The sequence below is a fragment of the Bos taurus genome, chromosome 25, assembly GCF_002263795.3.
Source record: "Bos taurus isolate L1 Dominette 01449 registration number 42190680 breed Hereford chromosome 25, ARS-UCD2.0, whole genome shotgun sequence".
In the NCBI taxonomy this organism is placed as follows: Eukaryota; Metazoa; Chordata; class Mammalia; order Artiodactyla; family Bovidae; genus Bos; species Bos taurus.
The window spans coordinates 33,368,578-33,386,971 of record NC_037352.1 but is presented as its reverse complement, the minus strand read 5'-3'; the positions used below and the strand labels follow the sequence as shown (position 1 = coordinate 33,386,971).

The window sequence follows — 18,394 nt, the reverse complement described above, 5'->3', positions numbered from 1 at the left end:
TCCCTTTTGGTTACTGTTTGCATGGGCTATCTTTTTCCGTGCTCTTTAAAGCTATTTATTTATTTTTATATCTATTCTGCCAATCTTATGTCTCTTAATAGGAGAGTGTAATCCATTTAGTTCAGTGTATTTATTGATAAGGAAGGCCTTGCTTCTGCTGTTTTGCTGTTTGTTTTCTTTATGTATGTCTTTTCATCCCTGGGTTCCTCCGTTCCTCCCTTCCTTTGTGTTTATGGAGTGTCTTGTGTATCACTTTAATTTCTTGTTGTTCCTTTAAATACATACTATTTCAGTTATTTGGGGTTGCCATGGGGATTAAAATGAACATTTTAATTTGTAATAACCTAGTTTCCGTTAATGCTAACTTAATTTCAATAGCATACAAAAATTTTTGTTCCTATATAGTTTCGTTACCCTCCACTTATGTGGTTCTTGTTCAAACTGCGTTTTTATCCATTGTGTGTCCATCGACATATTAATATATTTGTAATTATTGCTTTTCAGGTCTATTTTTTGTATGCATCCTCCCTGGTATGTACATTACCTGCTCGATCCCCAGAAATAGATCAGAACTTTCAAATCCATGTAGACATCTCATTCCCCAGCCTTTCCTAAAAAAAAAAAGACAGACTTCTGGTTAGGCTATTGTTTGCCTCAGCTTTTATCCAGTGCCTCAGGCAGCAGTGACTAAAACATTTGCCTATAAATGTTTTTAATAAACACCCCCCCACCCACACCCCGGCTCTCTACCCCTGGGCCAGTTCTTAGTTAGGCAAAATGAAGACAAGCCTTCTGAGTTGATTTTACAGGGAACCACAAGACTGGTCAAAACAAATAATTACATTTTTTGTGTGTGTGAATGAGGTCTGTTCTGCTCCCTCTACCACCATCAATATGGATTATTATTTTCAAAACTACCACTGAGCTGGAGAGTAGATGAGACAGGGGTAAGATTATACACCGCAAAGCTTGCTGTCTTGCTGAAATTCAGCTGGTTTTCTTGAACAAGTGCTCCCAGGTTTCTTGAATAAGTGCTCCTTTGTTTAATTTCCACAATTGCAAAAAAGCAATTCTGACATTTTTGCCTCATTTTACTGCTTTTATTGAGGCTGAAATCTTGGAGTTCCTGACTCTGCCACACTGACGTCACTCTTCCGGTAGACTCGTGTTCTTGAGAGTCGTGCGTATCATTGCATAAATCAGGAATTTCTTCCTTTTTGCTGGTGGGTAGTATTCCACTGTAAAGATATGCCATAATTCTTAGTTCATTCATTTTTTAATGGATATTTAGGTTCTTTGCAGTTTCAAGCTTTTATAATAAAGGTACTGTATACGTTTATATATAAGGCTGTGTTCAAATATATGCTTTCTTTTCTCTTGGATACCTGCCCAGGAATGAGACTTGCTGACTATTTGTTTAATTTAGTAAGAAATAGTCATGGACAGCAAAAGAGACACAGATGTGTAGAACAGCCTTTTGGACTCTGTGCGAGAGGGAGAGGGTGGGATGATTTGGGAGAATGGCATTGAAACATGTATAATACCATATATGAAACGAATCGCCAGTCCAGGTTCGATGCACGATACAGGATGCTTGGGGCTGGTGCACTGGGATGACCCAGAGGGATGGTATGGGGAGAGAGGTGGGAGGGCGGTTCAGGATGGGGAACACGTGTACACCTGTGGTGGATTCATGTTGATGTAGCAAAGCCAATACAATGTTGTAAAGTAATTAGCTTCCAATTAAAATACATTTATATTAAAAAATACAGGAAATAGTCATGGGCTTGCTGTGTGGTCCAGTGGTTAAAACTTTGTCTTCCAATGCAGGGGGTGTGGGTTCTATCCCTGGTCAGGGAGTTAACCAAAACATAAAACAGAAGCAATGTTGCAACAAATGCAATAAAGACTTTAAAAAAATCCACATCAAAAAATAAACAAACAACTTATCCTTAATAAAAAGGAAAAGGAAAAGAAAGAGTCAAAGTGTTTTACAGTGTGGCTGTGCTATTTACATTCCCGCCGGTGTGATGGTTCCAGTTGCTCCATATGCTGTTAATAGTAGGTGTGGTCAGTTTACAAAAGATTAACAGTTTTAATGGTTAATGCATTTGTGTCTTAATATGGACTTACCAGAGATCAAATTGCCAACAGCCACTGGATCATGGAAAAAGCAAGAGAGTTCCAGAAAAACATCTATTTCTGCTTTATTGACTATGCCAAAGCCTTTGACTGTGTGGGTCACAATAAACTTTGGAAAATTCTGAAAGAGATGGGAATACCAGACCACCTGACCTGCCTCTTGAGAAACCTATACTATATGCAGGTCAGGAAGCAACAGTTAGAACTGGACATGGAACAACAGACTGGTTCCAAATAGGAAAAGGAGTACGTCAAGGCTATATATTGTCACCCTGCTTATTTAACTTCTATGCAGAGTACATCATGAGAAACGCTGGGCTGGAGGAAACACAAGCTGGAATCAAGATTGCCAGGAGAAATATCAATAACCTCAGATATGCAGATGACACCACCCTTATGGCAGAAAGTGAGGAGGAACTCAAAAGCCTCTTGAAGAAAGTGAAAGAGGAGAGTGAAAAAGTTGGCTTAAAGCTCAACATTCAGAAAACGAAGATCATGGCATCTGGCCCCATCACTTCATGGGAAATAGATGGGGAAACACTGGAAACAGTGTCAGACTTATATTTTTGGGGGGTTCCAAAATCACTGCAAATGGTGACTGCAGCCATGAAATTAAAAGACGCTTACTCCTTGGGAGGAAAGTTATGACCAACCTAGCTAGCATATTCAAAAGCAGAGACATTACTTTGCCAACAAAGGTTCGTCTAGTCAAGGCTATGGTTTTTCCAGTGGTCATGTATGGATGTGACAGTTGGACTGTGAAGAAAGCTGAGCGTTGAAGAATTGATGCTTTTGAACTGTGGTGTTGGAGAAGACTCTTGAGAGTCCCTCGGACTGCAAGGAGATCCAACCAGTCCATTCTAAATATCAGGCCTGGGTGTTCTTTGGAAGGACTGATGCTGAAGCTGAAACTCCAGTGCTTTGGCCACCTCATGTGAAGAGTTGACTCATTGGAAAAGACTCTGATGCTGGGAGGGATTGGGGGCAGGAGGAGAAGGGGACGACAGAGGATGAGATGGCTGGATGGCATCACTGACTCGATGGCCATGAGTCTGGGTGAACTCTAGGAGTTGGTGATGGACAGGGAGGCCTGGCGTGCTGCGATTCATGGGGTCGCAAGGAGTCAGACACGACTGAGCGACTGAACTGAACTGAATGACTAATGAGGTTGAGCATGTTTCATATGCTTATTTGCCCTTTATACATCTTCTTTTGAGAGGCATCCACGCATTTTGCCCAGTTTTTATTTTTTTTATTTATTTATTTTTATTTTTTTTCCTAATTTTATTTTATTTTTAAACTTTACATAATTGTATTAGTTTTGCCAAATATCAAAATGAATCCACCTGCCCAGTTTTTAAAAGACCATTTTTCTCTCTTTTACTGAGCTGCATAAAAGTCCACTGTCATCTATAGATACTGTGAAGATTTTCTTCCATTCTATGGTTTACCTTTTCCTTTTCCAAACAATGTCTTTTTTAAACTGTAGCTTTATTAGAGATCGAGTTTCTTGTTTGGGTACTATTATAATTGGTACTGTTTTTGAGATTTCAGTTTGCTGAAATGCATGGTTTGCTGCTGGTGCATAGACTTTAAATTGTATGTTTCCATCTTTATAAATTTATTTATAGTTTTAGGAGCTTTTGAGGGGTGGATTTCTTGGAATTTTCTTTGGAGACAATCATGTGTTCCATAAAAAGGGACAGTTTAAATTCTTCCTTCCCAAAGTGCCCTTTCTTTTTTTTCTTTTTTTATTATCTTGCCTTGGTCTTCCAATACAATGTTGAATAGAAGGGGTAAGAGTAAACATTCTTATCTTGTTCTTGAATTTAGGGAAAGTATTCAATCCTTTACCAGTAAGCATAATTTTGATCAGTCGCTCCGTCGTGTCCGACTCTTTGTGACCGCACGGACTGTAGCTTGCCAGGCTCTTTTGTCCGTGGAATTTCCCAGGCAAGAATACTGGAGTGGGTTGATATTTCTTTCTCCAGGGGATCTTCCTAATCCAGAGATGGAACTCACGTCTCCTGCATTGGCAGGCAGATTCTTTCCCACTGTGTCACCTGGGAAGCCCCTATAATTTTGATAAGTAAAAGTGTTAGTCACTAGGTCATGTCCGACCCTTTGCAACCCTGTGGACTATAGCACACCAGGCTTCTCTGTCCATGGAGTTCTCCAGGCAAGAATACTGGAGTGGGTCTTGCCATTCCCTTCTCCAGGGGATCTTCCCAACCCAGGGATCAAACCCAGGTCTCCTGCTTTGCAGGCGGATTCTTTATTGTCTGAGCCACCAGGGAAGCTCCAAGTATGATTTTAGTTCTGAGTAATTTATAGATGCCCTTTATCAGGTTGAGGAAGTTCCTTTCTATTCCTACCTTTTTTTTTTTTTTAAAAGACTTAAAAACATATTAAAATTTTTTTTTCAATTTAATTTTTTGGCCATGCCACACGTTGCAGTATGTGAGAATCTTAGTTCCCCAACAAGGAATCAGACTCGATTCCCCAGCTTTGGAAGTGTGGAGTTTTAAACACTGGACCACAGGCAAGTCCTCTATTCCTACTTTGATGAGAATTTATCCAGAATGGATAGGGATTCCCTGGTGGCTCAGACGGTAAAGTGTCTGCCCGCAATGCAGGAGACCCGGGTCGATATCCAGGTTGGGAAGATCCCCTGGAGAAGGAAATGGCAACCCACTCCAGTACTCTTACCTAGAAAATTCCATGGATGGAGGAGTCTGGTGGGCTACAGTCCATGGGGTTACAAAGAGTCGGACACGACTGAGCGACTTCACTTTCACTTTATCCAGAATGGATGTTGAATCTTGTCAAATACATACATTGATATGATCTTCTGTGCTTTCTTTTTTAGACTGCATTAATTAACACTCAAATAGTAAAACAGTCCTGTGTTGCTGGGATAATACTCAGTTGGTTGCTGTGAGTGGCAGTGGTCTGTGCCCCGTAATTTATTCCTCAAAGTCTATGCTATCTAGGGCCAGATCCACACACAAAGCTCAGCCATGAGCACACGGGTTCATACATACAACGTTACCAAGTTGTTTTCTTCTTCTTTTTGGCTGCACCACACCCTTAGTGGGATCTTAGTTCCCTGACCAGGAATTGAACCCTGGGCCCTCATCAGTGGAAGCTCGGAGCCTAACCACTGGACTGCCCGGGAATTCCCCCAAATTGTTTTCTTGAGTTCCTTTTTCTCAGCGATCTCACACTTTCCAGCTTGTGACTACTCGTCTTCCTTGTCCCTAATTAGAAAGCCAGGCTTTAGTTTCTCTGCTCTGCAACACCCTATTCATGATGACTTCTTCCTTTAGGATCAAATGGCAAGGAGATAGAGAGAAGGCAACAAGGGCGCCCCCGGTCCTCTCGGGACCACACTGCCTCTTGCCGTGGAGAAGATGCCTTTTAAGTCTGCCTCTGCCTTTTAACTTTTAACTGGGGTTGAAAAGAACATTGAAGAACATTTTCTGTAAAGGACTGGCAATAAATAAATTAGGCTTTGTGGGCTGCATATGGTCTTTGCTACATACTCCTTCGCTTCCTTTTTTTTTTTTCTCCTTTGCTTTCTTTTCCACAATGCTTTGTGAATGGACAGACCATTTTTAGCTTGAGGGCCATGTAAGAACACGCTGCAGGCCATAGTTTACCACTCGTCCTACAAACCATTTACATTTTATATAATCATTGATACGGTGGGACTCAAATCTGCTATCCTGATATTTGTTTTGTATTTGACCCATCTGCTCTTTGTTCCCTGTTCCCTCTTTTTCGGGCTTCTTTTGAATTAATTGAACATTTTTTATGATTTTATTTGATCTCACTTATTAGTTTATTAGGTATAACTCTTAGTTTTTTATTATTTAGTGATGGTTTATGACAGTGTGTACATCTTTAACTTATTAATCTACCCTCAAGTAACATTATACACTTAAAAATATATAGTCTAAGATCCTTACAAGATTGTGCTTCTATTTTCTCCTTCACCTTTGTGATTCTGTTGTCAGATATTTTGCTTCTACGTGTTATGCCTGCCACAATACATTGTTACTATTTCTGCTTTGAGTAGTCAATTCCCTTTTGAAAAGATTTAAAAAGGAAGAAAAAGACTTTTTCAAGTTTATCCACACACTTACCATTTCTAATGCTCTCCTTTTCTTTATGTCCATCCATATTTCCATCTGGTATCATTTTCCTCCTGTCTGAAAGACTTCCTTTAACATTTTTTTTTGAAGTGAAGATCTGCTGGTGATTAATTCTTGCAATTTCATATGTCTAAAGAAATCTGTAGGCTCTGGTTCTGGGTAAAATGTAGTAAGCGCACTCCACCCTGTCTCTCCTACTGAATACAGCTGCAAAACCTGGATGGAATACATGGAACAGCGATCTGAGGACTCTGAAAAGTCAATATTAGTAGGAACATTGGAAAAAAAAAAGACAAGAAGTTGGAGCACCACCGAACCAGTGGTGAGTCTACCCGTTATTTTTTTCCTACAGTGTCCTCCAGTCTGAGCACAAGTCAGCCTGAAACCAAGAACTGGTGTTGGCAGGAACAGTGAGAAGCCCAGGAGGAACCTTATGGTTCCCGCTGGAGGAGCAGGAAAGGGACCTCCTAAAGCCTAGAGAGAGGAGAGACTTCTTTTTCTTTTTCGCCTCCCGTCTCTCATGTCACTGCCCTCAGCAACTTCCTGGTAATGACGTGAGACCTCCCAGTGGAGCCCACAGGATCCATTCCTCAGTAACAACAACCTTGTGAAGTGAGTTAAGGGTTAACCTGAATTGCTCCATAGTTACTGAAGAAATTGAATTTATAGCTAGAATCGACCAGTGAACCCATCTGGGTCTGCTGCTGTCTGTTTTGAAAGGTTGATAATTATTTGGAGTTAATAATTATTGACTCAATTTCTTTAATAGATAAAGGCCTATTCAAACTTTCTCTTCCTTCTTATGTGAGTTTTGCAGATTGTGTCTTTCAAGGAATGGATCTGTTTCATTTAGGTTATCAAATTTGTAGGCAGAGTTGTTCATAATATTTATTATCCTTTTAATGTCCCTGGGATCTTTAAGGCTGCCTCCTGTTTAATTTCTGGTAATAGTAATCTTGAGTCCTCTCTTCTTAGACTGGTAAGAAGCTTATGAATTTTACTGATCTTGTCAAAGAACTGGATTTTGGTTTCATTGATTTTCTCTATTGATTTTCTGTTTTCAAGTCCATTGATTTCCATTCATTTTTATTGTATCTTTTCTTCTGTGTGTGTGTGTATGTGATCAGTAGTATCTGACTCTTTGTGACCCATGGACTCTAGCCCACCAGGCTCCTCTGACCATGAGATTTCCTAGGCAAGAATACTGGAGTTGGTTGCCATTTCCTTCTCCAGGGCATCTTCCCAACCCAGGGACTTGAACCTGCGTCTCTTGTGTCTCCTGCATTGGCAGGCAGATTCTTTTGCATTAGTGCCTTCTGGGAACCCCTTCTTCTGCTTACTTTGGGTTTAAATTGCTCTTCTTTTTCTAGCTACCTAAGGTGGAAGCTTAGTTGATTGATTTTAGATCTTTCTTCTTTTTTAATATACTGAAAGCTATAAATTTCCCTCTAAGATCTGCTTTTACTGCATCCCACACATTTCGATAAGTTGTGTTTTAATTTTCATTTCATTCAGAATATTTAAAAATTTTTCTTGGTATTTCTTCCTTGATCTGAGTGCTATTTAGAAGTGTATTATTTAGTCTCCAAGGATTTTGGGATTTTCCAGCTATCTTTCTGTTGTTGATTTCCAGTTTAATTCCATGGTGGTCTGATACAGACATTGTGTGCTTTTCATTCTTTTAAATTCATTAAGATGTGTTTTATGACCCCAAATGTGTTACAGGCTATCTTAGTCAATGTCCCATGTGAACTCGAGAATCTGTATTCTGACATTATTGGATGAAGCACTCACTAGATGCTGCTTATATCCAGTTGTTTGATGTTGTTGGGTTCAACTGTGGCCTTGCTGATTTTTCTGCCTGCTGGATTCATGCACTTCTGGTAGAGGGGTATTGAAATCTCCAAATATGGTCGTGGTCATCTATTTCTCCTTGCAGGTCCATCAGTTTTTGCCTCACATATTTCAATGTTCTGTTATTAGGCATGTATGCATAAAGGATTGTTATATCTTCTTGGAGAAATGGCTCTTTTGTCATTTCCGCCTTTTGTGGTTTTAATTGAGCATTTTATTCTATATTATCCCCTTTCTTAGCATATCAGTTACTACTTCTTTTTTTAATGATTGCCCTAGAATTTGCAGTATATATTTACAACCAGGCCAAGTTCACTTTCAAATAATACTTTACCGCTTCACAAGTAGTGCAGGCACTTCAGCAAACGGACTCTGATTCCTGCCTCCTGTCCCTGTTGTCATCATTCATTTCACTTACACATAAGTACACACACACAAATAAGTATACGTGGTACTTTGTTGGTATTATTAGGTTGAACAAGCTATTATCTTAGATCAACTGAGGATAAGAAAAATACGTTTTTAAATAGCCTTCACTTATTCTTTCTCCTGTGCACGCTCTTTCTTTATGTAAAAGTGGGTTTCTGAACTTTATTATTTTCCTTCTCTAAGGAATTTTTGAAAAGCATTGTTTGTGGGACTTCCCTGTGGTTAGGAATCCACCTTGCAGTGTGAGGGATGCAGGGTTGATCCCTGGTCAGGAAACTGGGATCCCACGCGCAGCAAGGCAACCAAGCCAAGCGTTCCAGCCACAACGAAAGATCTCGCGTGACACAGCAAAGATCTCGTGTGCTGTAACTAAGACCCTCCTGACACAGCCAGATAAATAAATATTTTTTAAAGAAACCATTTTTTTTTTTTGCAAGGCAACAAATGCTCTCAATTTTTGCTTGAGAAAGTATTTCTCATTCACTTTTGAAGGATATTTTCCTCCTAGAAATCTAAAATGGTGGGATATTTTTTTTACCCTCTTAATACTTTTTTTAAGTATTTCACTGCACTCTCTCCTTGTTTGCATAGTTTCTGAGAAGTTGGACGTAATTCTCATCTTTTCTCTTCATTTTTCCCTGGCTTATTTCAGGAATTTTTCTTTATCTTTGATTTTTGGTAGTTTGGATATAATATGCCTGGGTGTAGTTTTCGGCATTCATCCTGATTGATGTTCTCTAAGCTTCCTGGATCTGTGGTCTGGTGTCTGACGTTAATTTGGGGGAAATTCTCAGTCAAACAAATTATTGTTTCAAAAATTTCCTCTCTTCCTGTCTCTCTCTTTCTTCTCCTTCTGGTATTCGCATTAAGCATATGTTACACCTTTTGTAGCTGTCTCCCAGTTCTGTTCTGCTCTGGTATTTTTTCTCCCAGCCTTTTTTTCTCTTTGTTTTTCCATTTTGGAGATTTCTGTTGAGACATCCTCAAGCTCAAAGATCCTTTCCTCAGCTGTGTCCAGTCTGCTAATAAGCCCATCAAAGGTATTCTTCATTTATGCTGCAGTGCTTTTGATCTCCAGCATTTCTGTTTGGTTCTTAGAATTTCCATCTCTGCTTACATTGCCCGTCTGTTCTTGCATGCTGTCTATCTTATCCATGAGCACCCTTAGCATAGTGATTATAGTCGCTTTAAATTCCTTGCTTTTATATTAATAATTCCAACATCCCTGTCTTATCTGAGTCTGGTTCTGTTGCTTGCTCTGCCTCTTCAGACTATGTTTTTTTGCCTTTTAGTATGCCTTGTAGTTTTTTTTTTTTCCCTTGATAGTTGGACATGATGTACGGGGCGATAGGAATGACTATAAATTACCCTTTAGGCATGTTGTGATAAAGGGGGTGTAGGGGAGCAGTCCATAGTCCTAGGATTAGATCTTAGTCTTCGTGAACAGATGCTCCTGGACTGTGAGCTTCACAAGTGCTTATTGTTTGTTTTTCTGGCCTTAGGTGGAACAGGATGGCTAGAATGGGATGGAGCTGGGTATTTCCCTTCCCCCAAGACAGTTAGGCTCCGTTAAACCCCTCTGCAAGTAAGTCTCTGGTTAGGTCATTTCTCCTGAATGCAGGCTTTGTTAAGAACAGAATACTCTGGCATGTTTCATAATGGTTTGTTTTCTTCTGCACCTGCCAGAAGCACTGGGGGTTTTTCTCTGATATTCATTATGAGAACCTGATAAGTCTTCAGGAGGTAAAACTCACACAAGTGTGTCTGTGTGTGTGTGGGGGGGGGGGCAGGCCACCCTCTGACTGCATCCCCTTGGAGTTTTTGTCAATGAGACTTGTCCACACTCAGCCTCCAGCAGTTTGTTGATTGTAATTGAGGTTTCCCCACCCCGGTACTGCTTTCTGCACGGATAAGCTGTAGTTCTCTGCGTCCACCTGCCTGTCTCTACAGTTTGGGTGGGGAGGGGGCAGTGATTTTCCCCATGACTGTGCTTCTCTGATGGATCTGAAGTTATTCATACTTCAGTTCATTCAGCCTTTTACTTATTGTTAGGACAGAGTGATGACTTCCAAACTTCTTCCATGTTGGATGGGAAATGTTTCCATTTTTAGCTTGCTGAAAAGTGTTTTTATCATGACTGTATGTTGAATTTTGTCAAATGCTTTCTTTCTGCCATTATTAAGAAGACTATGTTATTTTTAACCTTTATTCATTGATATATTTTATTACATTGACTGATTTTTTTTTTTTTTTGTAAACTAACATTGCATTTCTGGGATAAATTTCCAGTTGACTTGACTTTTACCTTTTTTATGTGTTTCTTGGTTGATTTGCTGATCCTCCTAATGGATTTTTGCATCTTTGTTCAGGACAGCTCTTTGTCCATAGCAAGGAATCAGCAAATTTTTTCTGTGAAGAGTCAGGTAGTAAGTATCTGAGGCTCTGGAGACCGTGTAATCTGTGTCACAACTACTCAACTCTGCCACTGTAACATGAAGGCAGCAATGGAGAATACACACATGAATGGGTGTGGCTGTGTTTTCTTAAGACTTCCCTGGTGGCTCAGATGGTAAAGTGTCTGTCTACAATGTGGGAGACCCAGGTTCGATCCCTGGGTTGGGAAGATCCCCTGGAGAAGGAAATGGCAATCCACTCCAGGACTATTGTTAGGAAATAATGTATGTAAATAATGTGTGTTTTCTTAAAACATTATTTACATAAACAGACTGCAGGCTGATTTGGGCCCGTAGGCCATGGTTTGACAATCCCTTGTCTAGGTTTGTTAGGTTTTTTTCCCCCTTGTAATGTTTTCGTCTGGTTTTGGTATCAGAGTAACACTGGCCTCATAAAATTAGTTGGGAAATATTCTCTCTATGTTCTCTAGAAGTTTTTGTGAGATTGGAATTACCTCATTCTTAATTGCTTGCTAGAATTTACCCGTGAAGCCATCTGGGCCTGGAATTTTTTTCCTTGTTGGAAAGTTTTGAACCATAAAACATAAATTTTAGTAGATATAGACTCATTCAGATTTTTCTATTTTTTCTTTTTTACGGAGGTATAAATCACATACCATAAAATTCACTTTTTTAAAAAAGGGAACAATTCACTTGTTTTAAGTATATTCACAAAGTTGTGCAACCATCTTCTCATTTCATAAACATTTTCCATCTCCCCCTGAAAAACTCCATTCCCATTAGTTTACACTCATTCTCGCTTCCTCCCAGCCCCTGGCAAACACTTTCTGTCTCTATGGATTTGCTTATTCTGGACATTTCATATAAATGAAATCATATGACACATGACCTTTTGTGGCTGACTTCTTTCACTTAGCACAATGTTTTCAAAATTCATCCATGTTGTAGTATTTGTAAGGACTTCATTCATCTTTTTGTGGTCGAAGATTATTCCATCGTATGGGTATACCACATTATGCTTATCCATTCATCAGTGATGGATATGGGAACTGATTCCACTTTGGGCCACTGTGGATAACGTTGCAGTGAGCATTTACATACATGTTTTCACGTGGACATACATTTTCAGTTCTCGCATGTGTGCATGCTCAAGCGCTTCAGGTATGTCCGATTCTTTCTGACGGGATGGACTGTAGCCCACCGGGCTCGCCTGTCCTGGCAGTTCTCCTGTGGTATATACATGAGAGTAGAATGCCTCCTTTGGCAACTCTATTTTAACTTTTTGAGATACTGCCAAACGCTTTTCCAAAGTGACTGCACCATTTTATATTTCTGCCAGCAACGTACGAAGGTTCCAATTTCTCCACATTCTTGTCAACACTTTTTATTGTCTTTCTTTTTATTACATCCATTATAGTGGTTTTGATACATCATGGTGTGGTTTTGATTTTCATTTTCTTAGTGACTAATGATGTTGAACTTTTTTTCATGTGCTTATTGGCCATTTGCATGTATATCTTCTCGTGGGAAATGTCTATTAAAATCCTTTTCACATTTAAAGGATGACTTATGTACCTTTTTATTGCTGTTGTAAGAGTTCTTTATATATTCTGGAAACTAGTCCCTTATCAGAAAAACGATTTGCAAATATTTTCCTCCATTCAGTGGGTTGTTTTTTCACTTTCTGGACGGTGCTTTGAAACGTGAATGCTTAAAATTTTGATCAAATTCAATTTACTTAATTTTTTCTCTTCTTGCTTGTGCTTCTCATGTCTTATCTGAGAAACCACTGCTTAGTCCAAGATCACAAAAATTTACTATATCTTCTTCTAAGAGTTTTAGAGCTTTAGTTCTTTGATTTAGGTCTTTGATCTTCTGAGTTAATTTTTGTATATGGTGAGAGGAATAGTTTTATTACTTTTCCTTTAGAATGATTCATTTCTAGTTTATGTAATAAACTCAATTGATTTTTGAATATTTCTCTTATATTCTAAAAGCTTGCTGAGTTTGTTTATTAGTTCTAACAGGTGTGTGTGTGTGTGTGCACGCACATGTGTTTGTATTTCTTATGGTTTTCTGTGAATAACACCCTGTCATCTACACATCTACACATAGTTAATAGTTAATCTTTTTCAACCTGAGTGGTTTTGCTTCTCTTTCTTGCCTAAATACCCTGATATCTTTGTCTTATTCTTGGTCTTAGCAGGAAAGCTTTCAGTTCTCACCATTATGTATGACGTTAGCAGTGGATTTTTCATAAATGCCTTTTATCGTGTTAAGAAAGCTGTGGTTCTCTTGTAGATCCCTGAGCTTCCTTAAAATGATGATTTTGAATTATTTGTCAGGCAATTCATAAACCTTCATATGTGAGGGGTTCAGTTGCTGAAAAATTACTGTGTTCTTGTGGTGGTATCATGTTTCCTTAATTTTTTTGTGTTCCTCAAAGTCTTGCATTATTGTCTTCACATTTGAAAAAGTAGTCACCTTGTCCAGTCTTTACTGACTAACTTTGGGAGAGAAATACTGTCACCAGTCAGCCCAGCTAAGAATTCTGAGGTTCAGACCTTTCCTATGGTTGTGGCCACTCCACACCTCATGTGCCCTCTTGGAGGGAAATTTTAAAAATATATATTTATTTATATGTTTATTTATTTGGCTGCACCTGGTCTTAGTTATGGCACATGGGACCTTCAGTTTTCATTCTGGCATGCGGGACCTTTGTTATAGCGTGTGGAATCTTTAGTTGTAGCCTGCGAACTCTCAGTTGCGGCATATGATCGAACCTGGGCACCGTGCCTTGGGAGCTCAGAGTCTTAGCCACTGGACCACGAGGGACGTTCCTTGGAGGGAAATTCTTAAGATTGTATGCCTTCTATTGATTCTATGAAGCCAGGCTAGAAGCTGAGAGGCTACTGTTTTATTTCCCTAGGCTTGTGCCCTGAGAATGCTCAAGCTTGGTGCCTTCTGTCAGTCCCAGAATCACGGCAGCTTTCTGCTTGTGCTTGTAAGTTGTCTGCCAAGATTCATACTCCCTGTCCATGACGGTGTGTGCAGGGAGCTGACCAGAGGAGGTCAGTGACGTGTGCAGAGCATTGGAGATACACTTGGGCCAGTTGAGGGATCTGCAGGTGAGGCTTGCTAAGGGACTCCCGGGTGGACTTCCTGGTGGGGTCTACAAAGTGGTTTGTAGGATCTGCAGCCTTTTGATGAGCTTTTGTTTTGTCTTTTAAATTGGCATGTGGGATCTTAGTTCCTGGACCAGGGATTGAAACCATGCCCCCTGCAGTCGGAGCACAGTCTTAACTACTGGACCACCAGGGAATTCCCTCGGATAAGTTCTGAGCCCTAGTTTTTGTGTTCCCAGCCTCTCTCAACCCCTCAGCTGTGCTGACCGTGTTCTGGGTTCTGGGTGGGTTAGAATAAGTGGGCCTCTTGGGTGCCATCCACCTTGACTGGGAAGCCCGGTGTTGACTTACTGCTCTCTCATTTTTCCCTGGGAGAAAGGACAGGCCCAGAGGGTCTCTCTTGGCATTGAACTATGCCACCTTGAGAGGGGGTGACGTAGGCATAGGGCAAGTATTCATCGACTGTCTCCAATGTGTGTGTTCTCAGATTTTCTTTTCTCCGACAGTGAAGGAACCTCTCTGCTGGATTCCTGGACTCCCACAAAGGTACTGTCGTCACCAGTGGTAGCCAGAACTGACGTCCTGCGGGCGGGGATGACGACAGGAAACTCCTATTATGCCACCTTGCTGGTATCACTCCTCTAGCATCAGTTCTTCTTTAAACATTTGGCAAAATTCACCCATAAAGCCATCGCGTCTTGGGCTTTTCTTTGTGAGAAGTTAGAACCCACCTGCCAATGCAGGAGACATGAGACGTGGGTTCAGTCCCTGGGTTGGGAAGATCCCCTGGAGGAGGGCATGGCAACCCACTCCAGTATTCTTGCCTGGAGAATCCCGTGGACAGAGGTGCCTGGAGGGCTACAGCCAGTGGGATCACAAGAGTTGGACATGACTGAAAACTTAGGACAGAGGACAGTTATTATTATTAATTCAATCTCTTTACATGTTAGAGAGCTTTTTGGTCTCTTTTGAGTCCATTTTAGTAGTTTGAATATTTCTAACTATGTCCATTTAATCTAGGTTATCTACTTTGTTGGTATACAGCTGTTCATGGTATTGCCCTATAGCTCTTCTTACTTCTGTAAAGTTAGTAGTAATGTCTATTCTTTCATTCTCAATTTTAATAATTTGAGATAGCTCTTTTTCTCATTCAGGCTTGCCAAAGATTTGAGAATTTTGTTACCATTTCGAAGAACCAGATTTTGGTTTCTTCCATTTTCTCTATCATTTTTCTATTTCATTTACTTCCCTTTTATCTTTTCTTTTTCACTCAGCTATAATTTGCCCTTTTACCTTCTGTTTCTTCGTGTGCTGGTTTTGATAGTTTGTGTAAGGAATATGTCCATTTCCATTTGTTATTGAATATATTGACTTGATATTGTTCATAATCATCCCATGTTATCTAGTTAGTGTGTATATAGTCTCTAGCGATCCTCCTTCTCTCTCTAATAATATTGGTCACGTAATGGTCTCTATTTTTTGGTTGAAGAATCCAGTCTGGGTTTTACCAATTGTGACAAAAGCTGTACAGCAGCCCTAAGGTCCCCACCTTCTGGTGTTCACTTACTTGGGTGAGCTGCTCCCCTCAAGTGCACATGTGACCTGCGACTTGCTTCTAATCAGTTGTCATTGTTCAGTCGCTCAGTCATGTCCGACTCTTTGTGACCGCATGGACTGAAGCACGCCAGGCTTCCCTGTCCTTCCCTGTCTCCTGGAGTTTGTTCAAACTCATGTCCATTGAATAGGGGATGCCATCTAGTCATCTCATCCTCTGTCACCCCCTTCTCCTCCTGCCTTAAATCTTTCCCAGCATCAGGGTCTTTTCCAATGAGTTGGCTCTTTGAATCAGGTAGCCAAAGTATTCTAATCAGTAGAATATAGCAACAGTAAAGGAGTGTACATGATTATGTATATGTGATTATTTTGTATGAGTTAATAATTCACATTACTAGGAGATGGCCCCCCTCCACCATGGCTTTGAGGAATTAAACTGCTATGTTGCAAGCTGCCATTTGGAAAGGGCCACGTTGCCAGGAGCTGCAGGTGGCCTCCAGCTGACGACAAACTAGAAAGTGAGGCTCCAAGCCCAGCATCCCATAAGGAACTGGATTCTGTCGATAACTATGTAAGTTGGAAGTGGTCTCCTCCGGAGCTGAGCCATAGACAAGACACCTTAAGTGTAGTTTCGTCACGTCCTAAAGCAGAGGACCCAGTTGATCTGTGCCTCTGACCCACAAAACTAGGAGAAAATTAACGTATGCTGTTTAAAGCTACTATGTTTATGGCACTACTGTTATATAACAATAGATAAATATGTTAGTGATTTGGACCTTTCAAATCAACTGCTTTTGGTATCAGCATTTTCTGTATTGTTTGTCCACTTCCTATTTCATTGACTTATGTTCTTATCTTTGTTATTCACATTTTTCTATCTCAGGTTGAATTTGCTCTTTCATTTCTTAGGTTTTTAGGACAGACCCTTTACTCATCGATTATCAACTTTTTATCTTTTGTACAGCAGTTAAAGCTATAATTTCCCTCTAAGTCATTGCTTTTAGAGCTGCACTCCACAAACGTTGGTGTATTGTGTTTTCATTTCCATTTGGTACAAAATACTTTGTAATCTCTCATGTGAAAAGACTCTGATGCTGGGAGGGATTGGGGGCAGGAGGAGAAGGGGACGACAGAGGATGAGATGGCTGGATGGCATCACGGACTCGATGGACGTGAGTCTGAGTGAACTCCAGGAGTTGGTGATGGACAGGGAGGCCTGGCGTGCTGCGATTCATGGGGTTGCAAAGAGTCAGACATGACTGAGCGACTGATCTGATCTGATCTGATCTGATGGGTTATTTAGAAGTACATTAATTTCCTAAGATCTAAGAAAATTTCCAGGTTTTAGAATTCGCCTTATTTCCTCTTCTCTTAGGGATCACATTTCTGTACTGCTTCTCGTCCGTGTTGAAGAACCGCTGTGTCCTATGTTTTATTTGGTTTTCTCCTTGTTAAGGCGGGAGGGCAGATGCAGTCCGTTACTCCGTGTGACTAGGCTCCGAGCGATACGTTTGGGTTTAACGCTCCTGACTTGCTGTTTGTTTTCTGTTTGCTCCTTCAGCTCTGTTCACCTTTGCCTCTTTCCCTTCCTTTCTTGGTTGTTGGTTTACATTTATTTGGCCGTGCCAGGTCTTAGCTGCGGCACGTGGGATCTTTAGCTGTGGCCTGTGAACTCAGTTGCAGCGTGCTGCATCCAGTCCCCTGACCAGGGATCAAGCCTGGGCCCCCACACTGGGAGCATGACAACTAGCCGCTGGACCACCAGGGAAGTCCCCCTCCCTTCCTGTGGACTGAGGATTTGTCTTTTGGTTTTAGCCTTCCATTTTGATCACTTTTGGCCCATTAGCTACTTCTCTCTCTATGTGTGTGATGTGTGTGTGTGTGTGTGTAATTGCTCTCGAGTTTGTACTTTGGATTTGTAACTTATCCAAGTTAAAGATCCAGTCTATCTTTAAACTATTAACTAATACTTTGTGAATAATATAAGACCCTTACAACAGTATACTTCCACTTCCATCCTTCGTGCTGTGGCAGTCCTTCATTTCACTTCTGTGAAGGTTCTAGACTCCACAATACAGTGTTATTTTTTTTTTCTTTAAAAGTCAGTTACCCTTAAAAAATGTTTTAAATTTCTTTTCAAAACAAACAACTTTTCACTGAAACCGAGTTGATTTACAATGTTCTGTTAGTTTCAGGTATGCTGCTGCTGCTGCTGCTGCTGTCGCTTCAGTCGTGTCCGACTCTGTGCGACCCCATAGATGGCAGCCCACCAGGCTCCCCGGTCCCTGGGATTCTCCAGGCAAGAACACTGGAGTGGGTTGCCATTTCCTTCTCCAATGCATGAAAGTGGAAAGTGAAAGTGAAGTCGCTCAGTCGTGTCCGACTCCTAGCGACCCCATGGACTGCAGCCCACCAGGCTCCTCCATCCATGGGATTTTCCAGGCAAGAGTACTGGAGTAGGATGCCATTGCCTTCTCCTTCAGGTATACAGAAAAGTCAATTATCTTTCAAGGAAATAAAAATGAGAGAAAATCTGTTTTATTTAGTCCACATATTTGCCTATTTGTCATTTCTGGTATTCTTCATTGTCAGGTAAATCATATTTACACATCTTTTTCCTTCAGCCTGAAAAACTTTCTTTAAATTTTTTTGTAGGGCAGGGTGCGCTGGCAATGAATTTTCTCACCTTTTGTTTGTCAGAAAATACCTTAATTTTTCT

General features: G+C 40.6%; 1 long non-coding RNA gene across 2 annotated transcripts in view; it reads left to right on the top strand.

Annotated features, from left to right (window-relative positions):
* Positions 1 to 18,198, top strand: part of LOC101907142 (uncharacterized) — a 50,736-nt gene extending 32,538 nt beyond the window's left edge. The window contains exons 3-5 of one of the 2 annotated variants that reach the window (XR_001495120.3): positions 6,507 to 6,621; positions 13,926 to 14,667; positions 17,865 to 18,198. This is a non-coding gene — a long non-coding RNA (uncharacterized lncRNA). Of the gene's footprint in view, positions 1 to 6,506; positions 6,622 to 13,925 lie in introns of both variants that reach the window. The other variant, XR_009492871.1, reaches the window with a different exon arrangement.
* The last annotated feature ends 196 nt before the right edge of the window (positions 18,199 to 18,394 follow it).